The sequence below is a fragment of the Coloeus monedula genome (genome assembly GCF_965178545.1).
Source record: "Coloeus monedula genome assembly, chromosome: Z".
NCBI classification, from domain to species: Eukaryota; Metazoa; Chordata; class Aves; order Passeriformes; family Corvidae; genus Coloeus; species Coloeus monedula.
In genome coordinates, this window is record NC_138822.1 from 30,456,184 (window position 1) to 30,470,860 (window position 14,677).

The 14,677-nt window shown below is 44.0% G+C and overlaps 1 pseudogene across 1 annotated transcript in view; it reads left to right on the top strand.

Moving 5' to 3' along the window:
* Positions 1–8,731: 8,731 nt before the first annotated feature.
* The window catches only part of LOC309584667 (3'-5' RNA helicase YTHDC2-like), a 29,068-nt pseudogene continuing 23,122 nt past the window's right edge, over positions 8,732–14,677 (top strand). The window contains exons 1-5 of the transcript in view: positions 8,732–8,792; positions 9,529–9,619; positions 9,980–10,176; positions 11,779–11,978; positions 12,584–12,750. The product of the transcript in view is annotated as a 3'-5' RNA helicase YTHDC2-like (transcript). The remainder of the gene's footprint in view (positions 8,793–9,528; positions 9,620–9,979; positions 10,177–11,778; positions 11,979–12,583; positions 12,751–14,677) is intronic.

A 14,677-nucleotide genomic window follows, 5' to 3' on the forward strand; every position in this document is an offset into this window, starting at 1 on the left:
CCATGGTTTTGATGAGCAGGAAAGACTCCACTACTGGAATAAGGAGTAAAGTAGGTACGTTTATTCCAGCGCTGGGACGCATGGGGGATAATTCCTCCAAAGTCATGCTACCGACAGCTGCATTCAGCCTGGTATTTATTGGGTTACAAGTCCCATAGTCATTGAGTTTCCCAATACACCTATACATGTTCATTGCCCAGCCCTGCCCAGCCTCGCCTCGTATTACAATGAGCCCAAAAGTCATTTACATCCGCGTTGCGCTTGCGCAGTGTTGTCTGGTGGTCGTGGGCAGGGGTCTCCGAGATGAAATAAGAGTCTTCCTCAGATGAAGTAAAGGGTCTTCCTCATCCTGAACTTTTCACCTTTCCTCCCTGCGCATGCTCTTTATGCCCCTGGGCTAAGTCCAAACTTCAAGACTGGTCTGAGTTAGCTTTAGGTTAAAAACAGGATCTTTGGTCAAGGTTCCTTCCCTTTATCAAGTCTCGTAGCTTCTCATCCTGCTTTGGTAGGCACAGTAAGTGTTGGGCAAGCGGTATGCATTGCTTCTAACAAACCAGTTCTTAGTAAATCTTTTAATCTCTGCTTCCCCATCCCCGATTCAGTTTGTGTCGCAATGACCGCCACTGACCACTGCCCAGGCTAGCTCCTGCAGTGTGCGGCAGGAGTGGGGAGCAGCTGGAGGCTCTTGGCTTTAAAGCTGCTCCTCAGGAGTTCAGCTCTGCCCACGGGAGCTGAAGCTCCCTCCAGGCACAGTGGCTGCTGTCAGCAGTCCGGATGAGGGAGAGGATAAAAAGTAGCAAGGAGGCTTGCCACACGGCATAACCCAAATTCATTGGAGGCAACTCCCAGGAGACAGGCCTCGAGCAGCTCCAGGGAACCTGTTATAAAGGGAGGTGTTACAATGGAGATGGCTTAACTGGGGACCAATAGAAATCTCTAAGGGAGGGATATGGACGAGGATAGACATTTCCTTGGGCCAATAGCCTCAAGGGGAGGAGGGAAAGGGATCACATACCCCAATGGGGCATCGAGGTTTAGGGGATTTCCAAAGGGGGAGGTATCTAGAGGCCTAGGGTTTCGGGGGATTGATGGGGACCATATAAGGGTAAATTGGGAGGTTTCAGATGATGGACACTGGACCTTCGGGAACAACAGGAGGGGTTTGGGTGATTGATAGGGAAAGAGCTAGAACAAGGGGAGGAGAACAACCATGTAGCACTGGAGGAGCGGCTTGGGTCTGGGGCAAACCAGCTGGGAATAGGAGTGGGGAAGGTAGGGATGAACCATTGGGGTACAGAAAGCTTATATAAAAATACAATAAAGGTATCACATCACCACACATTACATTTCTTGTTCCATCACTCTGTGATTAATGTGGGACAACTAATTTTTTTTCCTAACCTGTTTCTGTATTTGAAAAAAAAGACCCTGTTATTTAAGGACATGCGTTTCTCTCACAGTATCAGGTATTATCCTTCTCCTATTCATTAAGTCTTTGAAGACATCCAGTTCATGCCACAAAACATCTTCCTTGTTGCTGAGAGGGATTAATGAATATATAAATTCAGCAAAGTTATCACACTTGTTGCACAGGCCCTTTCAAGTACGCTAACTGATGGCAACAGTTTTAATTGTTAATATTTATTGTACCTTGATTAAGTAAGTCATTACAAGGTAAAGAGTCCCTCTGGCATTTTATTAACTAGAGCTGCTTGCAAGTGCAAGCACGCATACACTCACTCTCGGATTCTCTCGGTGTCTGCAGATTTCCAAATTGGGTTGCTCACATTAGTTCTTGCTGGATGACCAGGGCACTGTGGTATGGAGCCAACACACTTCCACACTCTTTCAAGGCACCGAGACCAGAGAATACTGGAACTACCCTTTCAGATGTTCCATCTTCTGACCTACAGTGGTCTGACTCTTAGTCTTAGCGCACGCTTTTTCTCAGTCCCAGGTAGGATGTTGCTGATGTGTGATACCAGCTGATTACTGCAGCTACTGGAGAAGATGTGAAGTCACAACACCACTTTGTTCAGCCAGACCCCATAGACCAGCTGTTCAATACCACAGACAAGAATCCGTGCACACATTCTGCAAACACAGTAACTGCTTCTTACTAAGAATGAAAATTCTTAACCACAGGGAGCTGGACGCGATGTATTCGTCTGCGTCCCTGTCATCTTGTGATATTCTTTGATTCTGTGATTCTTTACAGAGTCCTGAAACAGTGTTTCCTGACAAGGCCACCAATATCAATGGAGCAAGATCGGGTCCAAAATACAGCAATGAGAATCTCCAAGAACAACCTCTCTCCATCCTGACGCTATCTGCTAAGCCTCTCAGTTGGCCAGTTCTCAGCTTTTTTTAAACTAGTCTCCCACTTCTCCTCTAATCTAGATAACACTTCATCTTTTGTTCTCAGCTGCATGCTTCACACAGTAGCTTTCTCTGTGGATGAGGAATTCACCCATTCCTTATCTTCCCCCTGCTCACTGTGAATAATTTCTGAGTTGGTTGAATTGAATTTTTCCTGCTATCTTTTTCGTTTCTGGGGATCAGCTGTAGTTAATTTTTTTGCATTTGCACCAGTCCCAGGCAAACCTGGTGCAGTGGGTTCTGACTTCCCCTGATAACAAATCCCCCATAGCAGTTCCTCCTTGCTGATAGGGACAGCTGATATCCTAGCTGTGGTACGGCATGCAAGACTGTAAAACCAGCTGAGCTTGCTGGCTTGTACCGTGATGCCCATCTAGTTTTTTAAAAAGATGCATCACGTCAGTTGGAAAGCAGTGCCCTAAGCTGCAGTTCGCCACATTCCTGTGCCTGCTGTGATTTATGTGGCAGTTCACTCCTACAGCCAAGAATGTGAACTTCAAATGGCAAAACCCCCACATTTAAAACACAGACTGTGCTGTGCAGCAGAAAGTACAATTCTTCCTGAAGTGTCCCTGCTGTGAGGGGTGTGTGGTGCCTAGAAAGTTAGGAAGAGAGAACAAGGAAGGAGGGCAAGGAGTGAGACTTCCAAACTGCTGTGAGTAGCAAAATAGGCTTGATATTTCTCAAAAGAAATTTTTGAAAAGTTTGTATGTTTTCTATTTAAGACTGTGGATTTTAACAGTCAATCCACTGGGTATTTGTTTGTTTGTCTTTTCATATAAGTTAAATGGATCTGTAATTTTTCAATATTAATCTATATTCTACAATATAAATTTTCCATAATGCCCTGATTTCCAAATGCAAATAAACACATACCAGACAGTCGATGCAAACGGTGATAACAATGCTGGAGCACTACTAGCTGCACTTTTTCTCCAACATTTATAGACCCAAAATCTGACATCTCTGAAAGATGGGCAGGAGGCACCCGATTCCCAGAGATGCTGGACTTCTCTGACTTTCCACCAAATCAACAGGACACTTAAGTTCATGTGATCTCCGAAAGTCAAGTCTGCCTCAAATTAGGTGTTGAACAATAGAAAAAGAAAAGCACTGTAAACCTCTCAAAATTTAACTATAAATGCTTTTGCAGTAGAAAACAGCTTAAGTCACTCTGCGTAAAAGCTGCCAAATGACCAAAATCAATCGACCAAAAAAAGAGAAAAATTTCCTTCTAGATAGCATTCAGCCATAGCACTTTTCAATTAACCTCTTTCAAAACCCACCAACAAAACAAACAGTATCTTAATTTGCAAGCAGGAAGTTTTAATTTAGTAATATTCCTTTGAGCAAGATAGCCAGGGTGTGCAATACAGGACTTTCAACTTCCTAGATACTGCATCAGCCCTTTTCACACACTTGCTAAAAAGTTCCCTGTTGCTCCATGAGGTTCTTGGTGAACAGACACTGTTATCTGAGTGACACTGTCACCCAACACAGACGGGGTCTCTTAGGGATATTGGCAGAGTGACGATGGCACTAAACCAGAGGTACAACTAAAGCTTTGCTTTCCTAACAGGATGTTATGATTGACATAGAAGAGAATTTATTATTAGAATGGCACGGGATTTCTACAAGCAGAGTCAGCCTAGTACAGTCTGTAAGTAGCATGGTAGGGAATTTATAATACAATTTAACTTCTAATTTCTAATCCCTTGGACCCTCTGCAGATCAGGTCAGATCCCAATCCATGGTTGCGGGGACTGCCTGGGAAGGCATGGCAGGGCCTGGCAGCCAGGACCCACCCAGCCATCCCAGCCAGGTCAGCCCAGGGTATCAGACACCTCCCTGGGGACAACAAAGGCCAGCCTGGGACATGGGACCAGGGTGGAGCTGGCTTGGCCACTAGGTACTCTCACATCACATGACTTTGCACACGTATACCAAGGTACTAAGATGTGGATGATATGCCCAGACCTAAATCTGTGCCTAGCCTATATAAACCATGCCCAGGCAATATAAGGGCTAAGTAAAAGTTATTTCCTTTTTTTTTTTTTTTTTTTTTAAATTAGGGAAGTGAAACTAAAAACCTACTTTATTTTCTATGATGTAACTTAGAAAATGCATACTTCTGATGTTGCTGTAGGGCAGACAGGGGAATTAACTATTCTAATTGCTGCCACTGCTTAGGTATTCGGACTGGAGACTTTGACATAGGCGATGATCAAAAGCAACGCCTGGTGGTATCAAAGGAGAGATTATCCTGTATTTCAGTCGGCTTCAGATGAAGACCATCTCTGTCTATTGATCTTCACGGTAACAAAATTTAAAGTAACAGACATCTAATGTCAGTTCAAATGAATGTTATTTAAATAACATCATTGTGTACAGCCAACTGCATTTGCTGCTAACAGAGCCATGGGTTAGCTAGGAAATTGCTAGTTCAATTCTCATCAAAATCTTGTGTCTGAAGTCACTGTCTTACCTCCTTCACATTACTTTGTTTAGATCCACTTCACATCACAGACCTGTGATTTAAAGCTCCATCTAGAAATCTAAGTCTTGTGCGGCCTCTACCATGGGATTCTCAGCAAGTAGAGCTGTTTGAAAACTCTTAAAACAGTATATTCAAAAGAAAATAAGAAAATACTTTTTTTTCTTTTTTTGTGAGGCCAATTTTTCTGATTTTTCTCCTCCTGCTCCAAGAGTGATCTGCAAAACTGAGATGTTTTAGTTAGGATTGAAAATATTTTAGATAGAATATGAATTTCTAAATAGACTATTGGTGCCTCTTTTGAGAAGCTTCCTACTCATTCTTCACCTTCATAAATGCTCAACCGCCTCGTAAAGCTGTCCTAAAAAGTGCAACCTTTTTGTGATGATGAATATAAATGAGAACAGGTTTGCCCCTTTTTCCAAAAATATCCTAAACCGCCCTCCTATTCAAACAGGTTGCTACTCCTGGATCTTACATACGGATCCACAATTCGGATACAGAAAGTAAGAAGTTCATTTTCCTTCATTAATTTCTTCTATATAGGTGTAAATAAAGATACTGAATATTTTCACTATCTGTTATTGAGTCTATCATTTGAAGGTGTATCTCTGTTAACAAAATACTACTTTGATCGAAAAAAGTGGGGGCACTTGTAAAGATAACTGGTCTTTTTGTAGACTGTGACCATGAGGTAACCTCAGTAACCTTTTTCTGCAGGCCGCTGATGACTGCGATAGTTAAATGTGTTCTGTGCTCCAGAAAATTTCTGCAACATAGGTATTATTTTAGTCAAAGTATTTCAGTGAAACGGTATTCTAACAGCAAATTACATTCTGGATAAATAAATCTCCCTGGGAAGCACATCAGTTCCACGCAGTTCCAGTTTCAGCAGAGACAAGCACATGAATCACAGGTATGAAATCCTTCTGCCTTCAGTCTATCCCTCAGGCTCACAAGACATGGGATCCCTGCAGTTTTCATGCTGCCTTTGTAACATGTTCTAGACACAGGAAGATCTGTTAGCACAGGATCATTGCACTCTCCCTCCTGGCCTCTGTCATTTGCTCACCCTGGAAACTACAGTTTCTCAATTTAGGAGTGAGGAGTAGTGGAGACAACTGTGGGAAGAACTGGGGTATATTTGACCCTGTTGGGAATCATGCTCTTTCCAGCCTTCATTCTGGAGACATTGCCAAACTCTGTGCATGCCTTGAGCTGCACTGAAGGCTTGCAGTTTTCCCCTGGAAGTTCAACAGCCCAAGCTCTGGACTGCTGCAAGTGAGGACCTGAGAGAGGTTGTTTTACAAGGACAGAACTGATCGAAAGGCTTTTTTTCCTTGATGTCTCAAAAAGAAATTAAAATGGCAGTGAATAAGGGAAGTGGAAAGACAGATAAATAAGAAATGATCTGTCAGTAGATGATAGGAGAGATTACAGAAATGGGGCAGAGGCAATCACCCACATCGAGCCCACATCAGCAGCCAGAGTTCTGGGGAACTACCAGTGTATACAGTAGTGTGCAGTAAAGCAAGAGATGCCCATTTTCACTGCAGTTCATTTATTAAACAAGTATTGCTCCTTATAATTTGACATTAGTCTTACTTCCCTAAGTGTGTGTAAATACATAACTTACTTGATGGGATCACTAATAATCATAGCAGCCAACAGCTATCTGGTTACAAATTTACTATGATGCTTAAAACCCCCACATACTGCAATACCTTTTACCTTTTGTAGTCAAGGAACTGAAAAGAGAAATAAATCTTCTGCTCTTTCATTAACTTGACCTTAAAAAATAGTATTAGCTCACCAGTAATCCTTGCATCATATTTCAAGAGCTAACAAGCCTTACAACACTTAAAATCTGTAAAATATCCCAAACAAACAAAACCCAAAAAGACGAACTATTTTGCAGTCAAATCTGACACTATCTAACACAGTATGTAATAGATAATATTGTTTCATAAACTTCCTTTGCAGTTCTTTTTCTCTTCGATCTGACATCTTTTGTGGAATATAGGAGTGTTTGCGAGAGAGGAAATATCCCTCAAACTAAAAAGTCAGCAAAACCTGCTACATAATAGAAGTGCCTCCAGGGAGGGTAAAATAAGGATGCCTAATTGTATTTATACACGCAGATGTGTTTTTGCACAAAACTGTGCTGCCTCTTAATTCTTCTTATAAAAAAAAATACATGGGCATTTAGCTATATGTTAACAGAAGGAAATAATTCTTATTCCAGGAGTTATTTGTTTTGAGTAAACATTAGAAGGTATTTCTGAGGCCAATCACAAAAACTGAATTTTTAAAGACTTACAGCTTGTTAATTCTAATAAGAAAATCCACAGCTAGTCATTTTTATTAAGAGAATACGTATAAAGAGTCTATATAAACCTCCATGTCTAAGAGCCTGGGCAAGCACAATTCTGTCTTTGCTCATGTTTCTTCATATGCTGAGTGCAGACTGCAGTTCAGTCTTTAGCAGGAGGGCTGCAGCAGGCAATGCATGGGTGACTACATGCTCCCATTTTTTCACCCTCTGATAGCATCAGGGAGTCAAAAAAGCAGTGAGAGAAGCAAGGCATGTATGAAGAACTTTGTTATGCAGGATGCACTCAGGCTTCACCCCACTCTTAGCCGTATAAATGGACGCTAACCCAACAGACAGTTACCTCTGTGCCCTGCTGTATTTACAGGATTGCAAATTGAGAGCAGAACTGGGCTTGAGGAGTCATTTTTCAGGATCATGGGGGTTTCTTCTGTAGGAAGGCAAGATGATGCTGTTAAGAGGCAGAAACTGGTAACAGGTCTGGGTTCATAATTAAAGATTTCTGATGTGACTCCTTCAAATGAGCTATGAGCTCTCCTTTATTACTGTTGATACCAAAGATGGTAAGAGGAATCCTCCTCTTAGTCAGCTGTTTAATTTTCCATAATAACTGTGATGTGCTCTGAGGTGACAGAGCACATCAAATGTGCTCTGAATGTCACAGGAGCAGCTATGAGGAGCTAGCATTATGTACTTTGGTTGAAGATGCATTGGCAGATACCTGAACTGGAAAACTGAAAAAAAAATTAAAATAACCTTATAATAGATTGATTGTTCAGCTCCAGTGCGACCTCTCAGTGCAGAATTACGCTGAAGTGAGCCTTGCACACAGCTTTGGTAGACGTCTTTTAAGAGCTATTTTTCAGCCAGCTCCATCAGACAGTGGGTGTTTATTTTCTATTCATTTAATTCTCCAGTTCACAACTGAGGAGTAGTTTGTTCTTCTTCAAAGTACTCTCCCTCTGACTTAATGATGTTTCTAAAGCAGCAGCCTTCAATACCGAGCCCTGTGTCATGCCCAAGAGGTTTGGGTTTCGTTTCTATCTCATGTCAAAGGACAGCAGGAGAAGACGATCCAAAATCGAGGGCGAGTAGCACTGTACAGCATGAGGAGGCTGAGGGCCGAGATGACCCTCGCCACAGCTACGTTCAATGCCATTCAATTAGATCACGTAATTTATGACCAGACAGGGTACCAGTGCCACTTTTTGGTCACCGCCATGCACAGGCCTCGGCACATGGGCGGGCTTCAACACCCAACGGGGGGGGAAAGACCCGATTTCCTTCCGTTCGGGGCCGATTCCGGCTGTGGATACCCCACGCACGCCCGGCCCCGCCCTGCCGCCAGCGTCGCCCCCCGGGCCCGGGAGCAGCGCCCGCCGATCCGTGCCGGTGTCGCGGCGCTGTCGGGGCCGTGTGGCGGCGCTGTCGGGGCCATGTCGCGACACAGGCGGGTCGCGCGGCGGCAGCCCGGCGGGGCCGCGGGGGGCGCCCGGGCCGAGGCCCTCAGGGAGCTCGGCGTGGACGAGGAGGTGGAGATGGCGGTGCAGCTCGCCCTGGAGCGGTTCCGGAGCGGGGACGAGGCGGGTGCGCGGCCCGGCCCGGGGCGACCCTGCGGGTGTCGGGAGGGCGCTGGCAGCGGGTCAGGGAGGGGATCCTGCCCCCCTGCCCTGCCCTAGTGAGGCACAGCTGGGGTGCTGTGTCCAGCTCTGGGCTCCTCAGCACAGAGACAGGGAGCACGGTCAGGGTCCAGCAAAGGCCACAGACGAGATGAGATGAGATGAGATGAGATGAGATGAGATGAGATGAGATGAGATGAGATATGAGATGATGAGAGGTCTGGAGCATCTCTTCTGTGAGGAGAGTTGTGGGACCTGGACCTGTTTAGCCTAGAGGAGACTGAGTATAAATACGTATAAATATACGTATTGATACGAATGCGTATAGATATCTCCAGGATGAGTCCCAGGAGTGTGGTGCCAGACTTTCTGGTGACAGAACAAGGAGCAGTGGCCATAAACTAAAACCCAGGAAGTTGCACCTCAGCATGAGAAAGACCTTTTATCCGTGAGGGTGGCAGAGAACTGGAACAGCTGCCCAGGGAGGACATGGAGTCTCCCCCTCTGGAGACATCCCAAACCCACCTGGGCGTGCTCCTGTGTCACCTGCTCCAGGTGACTCTGCCTTGGCAGGGGGTTGCTCTGGGTGATCTCCGGAGGTCCCTTCCAATCCTAACAATTCTTTGATTCTGTAACACCAAGATAACATGTCAAGAATGCCTGTTGCATTGTTACTGGTTTTTTACTATTATTTATCATTCTAGAGATGGAATTTCCTTCTAGTTTCACTAGTACTGAAAGCGCGTTTGTTCACCGGCTCTGTCAGTCTCTTGGACTGGTGTCTAAAAGCAAAGGGTAAGTTGGGGTACAATTTTCATTTCTTGGGTGCAGATGAATGGAATTTCATGACTGATGATAGCGTGATTGATGTTTCCAACATAGCCAACTCTGCTGCAAGGAATAGTATTAGAGAAAAAAGTGTAAAAGTAGGCATAGAAATAAGTATCTTTGTTTGTTTGGAAGAACTTGTGGCATGCTTTTTGAGATGGCTTGCTTTTATACTTCATGGGTTTCACGTGTCCATAAAAGAGGCTTCTCACCATGATCTCTGCTTTTTTAAAAGGTTTTGCATAGAACCTCATACCTTGACAGATAAAAGTTTAACCTAGAGTAGGTCACTTATTCCTACGATATGTTTTCTTTTCCCCCCGACAGAAAAGGAGCAAATCGATACCTGACTGTAAGGAAGAAGGATGTCTCAGAACTGACACACGCAGTCATGGCTTGCGACTTGGCTCTCCGTACGAAACACGCCGTTCGGAGCCTCATTCAGAGCTTTCCCGTCACAAACAAGGAACGCACGGAACTCTTGCCAAGGACAGAGCGAGGAAGTGCCCGTGCTATTGAATCTGGTATGTTCAGCGTGTCTTCGGATTTGGACTTGTCCGTCAACACCACTCGGAAAAACAACGTACGACCCGAGTACAAAACAAACCCCTTTCTGTTCTGTCCCCTTGCCTGCCCTACCATACACCTTTAAACAAACACATGGATTTTCTTTACTTTCAAGGTCTTTTATAACTGGTGTTGTGAGGAACTTGGGCAGTCGTATCACACACATTGCGATGTCTACCTTGTGCTGAGTTAATTTAGGATCTTTGAGCCAGTTCCAGCCAAATCTTTTCGGAAGCACATTTGTGAAATGTGGCTTCATACAAGTTCCATGAGGTGGGATTGAAGAGTCAGGTCTTACCGTGATGCCATGTGAGAACACCCTTACGAAAGAATGAGGTTGGCTGTGCTGCTTACAGAAATTCACGTGCTTGACAAAGCAAGAAGTTTAGTTTTTGTTTCTTGATCTCTACAAAATAGATGTGATCCTTAAGACACTACTGTCCAGACTTCTTGATTTCTAGGATATGAAGGAGTTCACTGAAGACAAACATCTGATAAAATGTTGGGGTTTTTCTGAAAGCAACGCTTTTATCTAGATTACTGCTTTAACAGCTGTGAGTGGAAGAGCTATACTGTGTTTCTGTGTGCAGAGGTGGCTGTAGTGAAGAGAAAACACTTGTACCAATATGCCTTGTTTAATTAAATATTTCTGATATGTGGTGTCTGTTCTTAAAGTGCTTCCTTTGCTGCTTTTTTCAGTTGTTTCAGTTGTTTAATAGGATTGTTTAATGAACAGAGGGCAGCTATAATAAAAGTACTGAAACACAATGTCTTAGAAATGTAAGGGGTAAGCTAATGAAGAGTCTAACCTTTCTCTTTCTCTGCTTTTCAAGCATGTATTTTTAGTTCTCCTAATCTTTTAGTCTGTGTTTGTCTTGGTACAACAGAGCTTGTAATTTAGCATGTGAATCTGTTAATGACGTTAAATATGTATAATTGAGTTTGCAGCAAGCTTTTCATTCTTCTGGAAAATAATGATCAAGGAATTACAGAGTAGCATTTGCAGTGCTGGGTTTGAAGCAGCTCCCTCAGAAGATGTGCACGTTTTTTGGCTACTTACGCACTGCTTTCTAACACACCACGCTGCTGCAGGACCCCCGATACGGCGCGCTTGGATTAGTACGATTTGGGGCAAATGCATGGAATAGCTTAAAGGTTGAACTCTGTGAGCGTGTATTTCTAGGGAAACTGCAGATGTGAAACGTGCATGCAGATACGAAGGCCACCAAAATACACCAGGCTGGTTTTCTCCGGTTTAGTTTCTCTTTCTCCTTTTGCTCTTTGTGGGCTTTTTTGGCATGGAGCAATGCTCTGGGAGAGTCTGGTTGTGTTTGAAATACCTATGAAAGTAATAACTGTTCTGAAAAATGCCTATTTCAAGCACCGTAACAGGACGTGTTGCTATGAGTCTGACTTCTAAATGTGTGCCGGGTTTGTCACTTTACCCACAGGGGTGCAGAAAAAGGCAGGCAGGTTAATTGTTAAGTATAATTTTTGAGCAGTGTTTTAGTGACCTTCCTCTGTGTCTGTATAAGTAAATTCTTAATTTCTCTTCACAGAAAACAAAGAATTGAACAAGACAAACGGTCGACTTAATGACGGTATCCCCCAGGTCCCAGTGAAAAGAGGGGAATCAGAGTTCGATTCCTTCAGGCAATCACTACCAGTTCTTGAAAAACAGGAAGAAATTGTCCAAACAATAAAGGACAATAAAATTGTTTTGATTATAGGAGAGACGGGATCGGGAAAAACTACTCAAGTATGTTTCCTCAATGAAATGAAAAAGATAACAGTATTTATACTAAACTAATGCCAATTTTGTAATATTTGTGGTAAGGGATATTTCTATGCTATTTTAAGGCTTTTGTTTTCCTGTATGATTGAAAATCTTGTGTTCCAGTTCACTTTCTAGCTTTTGAAATACTAAGCCAGCAGATAGGTACTAAAAGCATAAATGGTTCCTCACAGTTTTCTGATAGATACAATTTTTTCATTAAAATATTACAAATTATTGTGGGGAAAGTAGCTGTGATGTTTGTATAACCCTTTTTCTTCTAAGGCTAGTTCTGTTCTTAGTACCCAGAGTAATATATTTTTTGTGTTAAAATGAGAGATTATCTGCAGGGCTTTTTTTCCTATAGATCTCTCTGAAGCAGGAGAGAGACACTTCAACTTTTTTTAAAAAAAACCCCTAAACGGGTTATACTTTGAAATTTATTTTATGCCCATTCAGGTGTATTTGCAGTGATAATCCTATTGAAAAGTCTGTTGCAACGTGTAGTACTGAGATGCAGTTAAATTGTTTCCCTGGGCTGAGAAAGCTGTGACTTTCTCAAAAAGTAAATTTGAACCACTTCTTTCCAGATCCCTCAGTTTATCCTTGATGACTGCTACAAGAATGGAGCTCCCTGTCGTGTGTTTTGCACTCAGCTGAGACGTTTAGCAGCTGTTGCTGTGGCTGAAAGGGTGGCAGCAGAAAGGAGAGAGAAGATTGGCCAGACAATTGGTTACCAGCTCCGGTTGGAAAGCAGGTACTAATGGTGCTTCTAAGTGTCAGTTGATCTCGTGCTGGTATCGTGAATCTTGTGTACCTTTAAACTGCAGTATATTTGGGATGCAGCCCCATAAATCATAGGTGGGGTATGTTATTGCAGGGAAGGAAGACTTAGGAGTGAAAAGGACGGCTTTCTTCCTGTATTTTGCCGTTTCATGTAGTAGCTTGTCATACTGAACTGAATTTCAAGTGCTTTCTATTGGTTTCTTCTAGGGAGTGTGTGCATGTAAATCCTTGTCTGATTTTCAGATCAAGTCTACACTTTCCTCTCTTCATTTTTTTTCCCCTCTCTACTTTTGACATGTGTGGATCCCAAAGTTCTGCAAGCTTTGAAGGTAGGTAGGAAGACCAGCATGCTGTAACAAACGTATATAGTGTGAGTTGGTATGGGTCATAAAAGGGAGAACAACAAAATTGGAAAGTGACTGATGAAGCTGAGCATTATTTACCAGTCCAGTTTGGGTTAAGTTTACTGTGCTTCAGCTTTCAAAACATGAAGTGATGTCAAAGTAGAGCTTTCAGTCACTTGATGAATTTGTCTGTGGAGCAGAGTGTGAATGGGTTTTTACATCTTTGCACTGTGTAGCCAGTGACATTTCAGGGAAGGGGCGACGGCTGGGATATGAGTGACCAGAAGGTGGCAAAAGGTTGTGTTGCTTGAATGAACGAAGATAACACACGGCGGAGGAAAATGAAAGTGCTTGAACAACAAAGCCAAGACAAGAATTGGAATGTGCATGGGAAAGCTCACGAGGCTATTAAGGGATTAGAAGAGCTAGTGAAGAGCTTATCACAAATAAGCTGAATGATTAATGTCTGGAATACTGGATACTGTGCTGGCAGAAGAAGAGCAAAGTCAGATGAAAATGGAAGAAAATCCATCTTGAGAAGAATCAATGCATTTGCTCCGGAGAAACACTAAAAGGGAGAGATGACAATATTTCCAGCTGTGCACAGAAAAGATCTGGAGTGGAGGTGTTTAGGGGTGCTTATAGTAAGGAAGAAGCCTTAATTTTTTAAGTTTTCTTAATGGTCTTCCAGAAAGAGCTGTGGAGGACAGTACAAAGGAGCTTTTTGGTTCCTTTGGGATGGCAGCACCAGCGAAAGTAGTGACAATTGCTGTTTTTACTGGGGCAGCTGACTCTGCCCCAGGTGTAGAATAGTTACACTTCAGTATTTTGACTTCCTGAAAAACCAAAGGATCAGCTGATTGCTTTGTGATTTAGTCAGCTGTAGTGTATTAGGTTCGCGTGACAAGGCTTTGGGAGCTGTGGGGCGGCTTTCTGTGAGAAGATGCCAGAAGCCTTCCCCGTGTGTGACAGAGACAGTGCCAGCCAGGACGGACCTGCCTCTGGCCAAGGCTGAGCCCATCTGTGATGGTGGTAGTGCCTCTGGGACAGCAGGGAATGGGGGAGAAAAACCTGCACAACAGAGGCCGCAGTCCAAGGAGAGCAGCGAGCGCATGTGAGAGGAGCACCTCTGCAGATGGGAAGGTCAGTGCGGGAGGAGAGGAGGTGCTCCAGGTGCCAGAGCAGCCCGGGGTGCAGCCCATGGTGAGGCAGCTGTGCTCCTGCAGCCCATGGAGGTGCATGGTGCAGCGGGGATCCCCCTGCAGCCCGTGCAGGACTCCGTGTTGCAGCAGGTGGGTGCTCGAAAGAGGCCGTGATCCTCTGGGAAGCCTATGTTGGAGCAGGCTCCTGGCAGGACCTGTGGCCCTGTGGAGAGAGCCCCCAGTTTGCTGTCAGGATTGTGACCCTGTGGGGGTCCCACGCTGGAGCAGGCTGTTCCTGAGGGACTGCACCCTGTGGAAAGGGACCTGTGCTGGAGCAGGTCCCTTTTATGAAGACCTGCAGCCCATGGGAAGGACTCATGCCGGAGAAGCTCATGGAGGACTGTTGCCCATG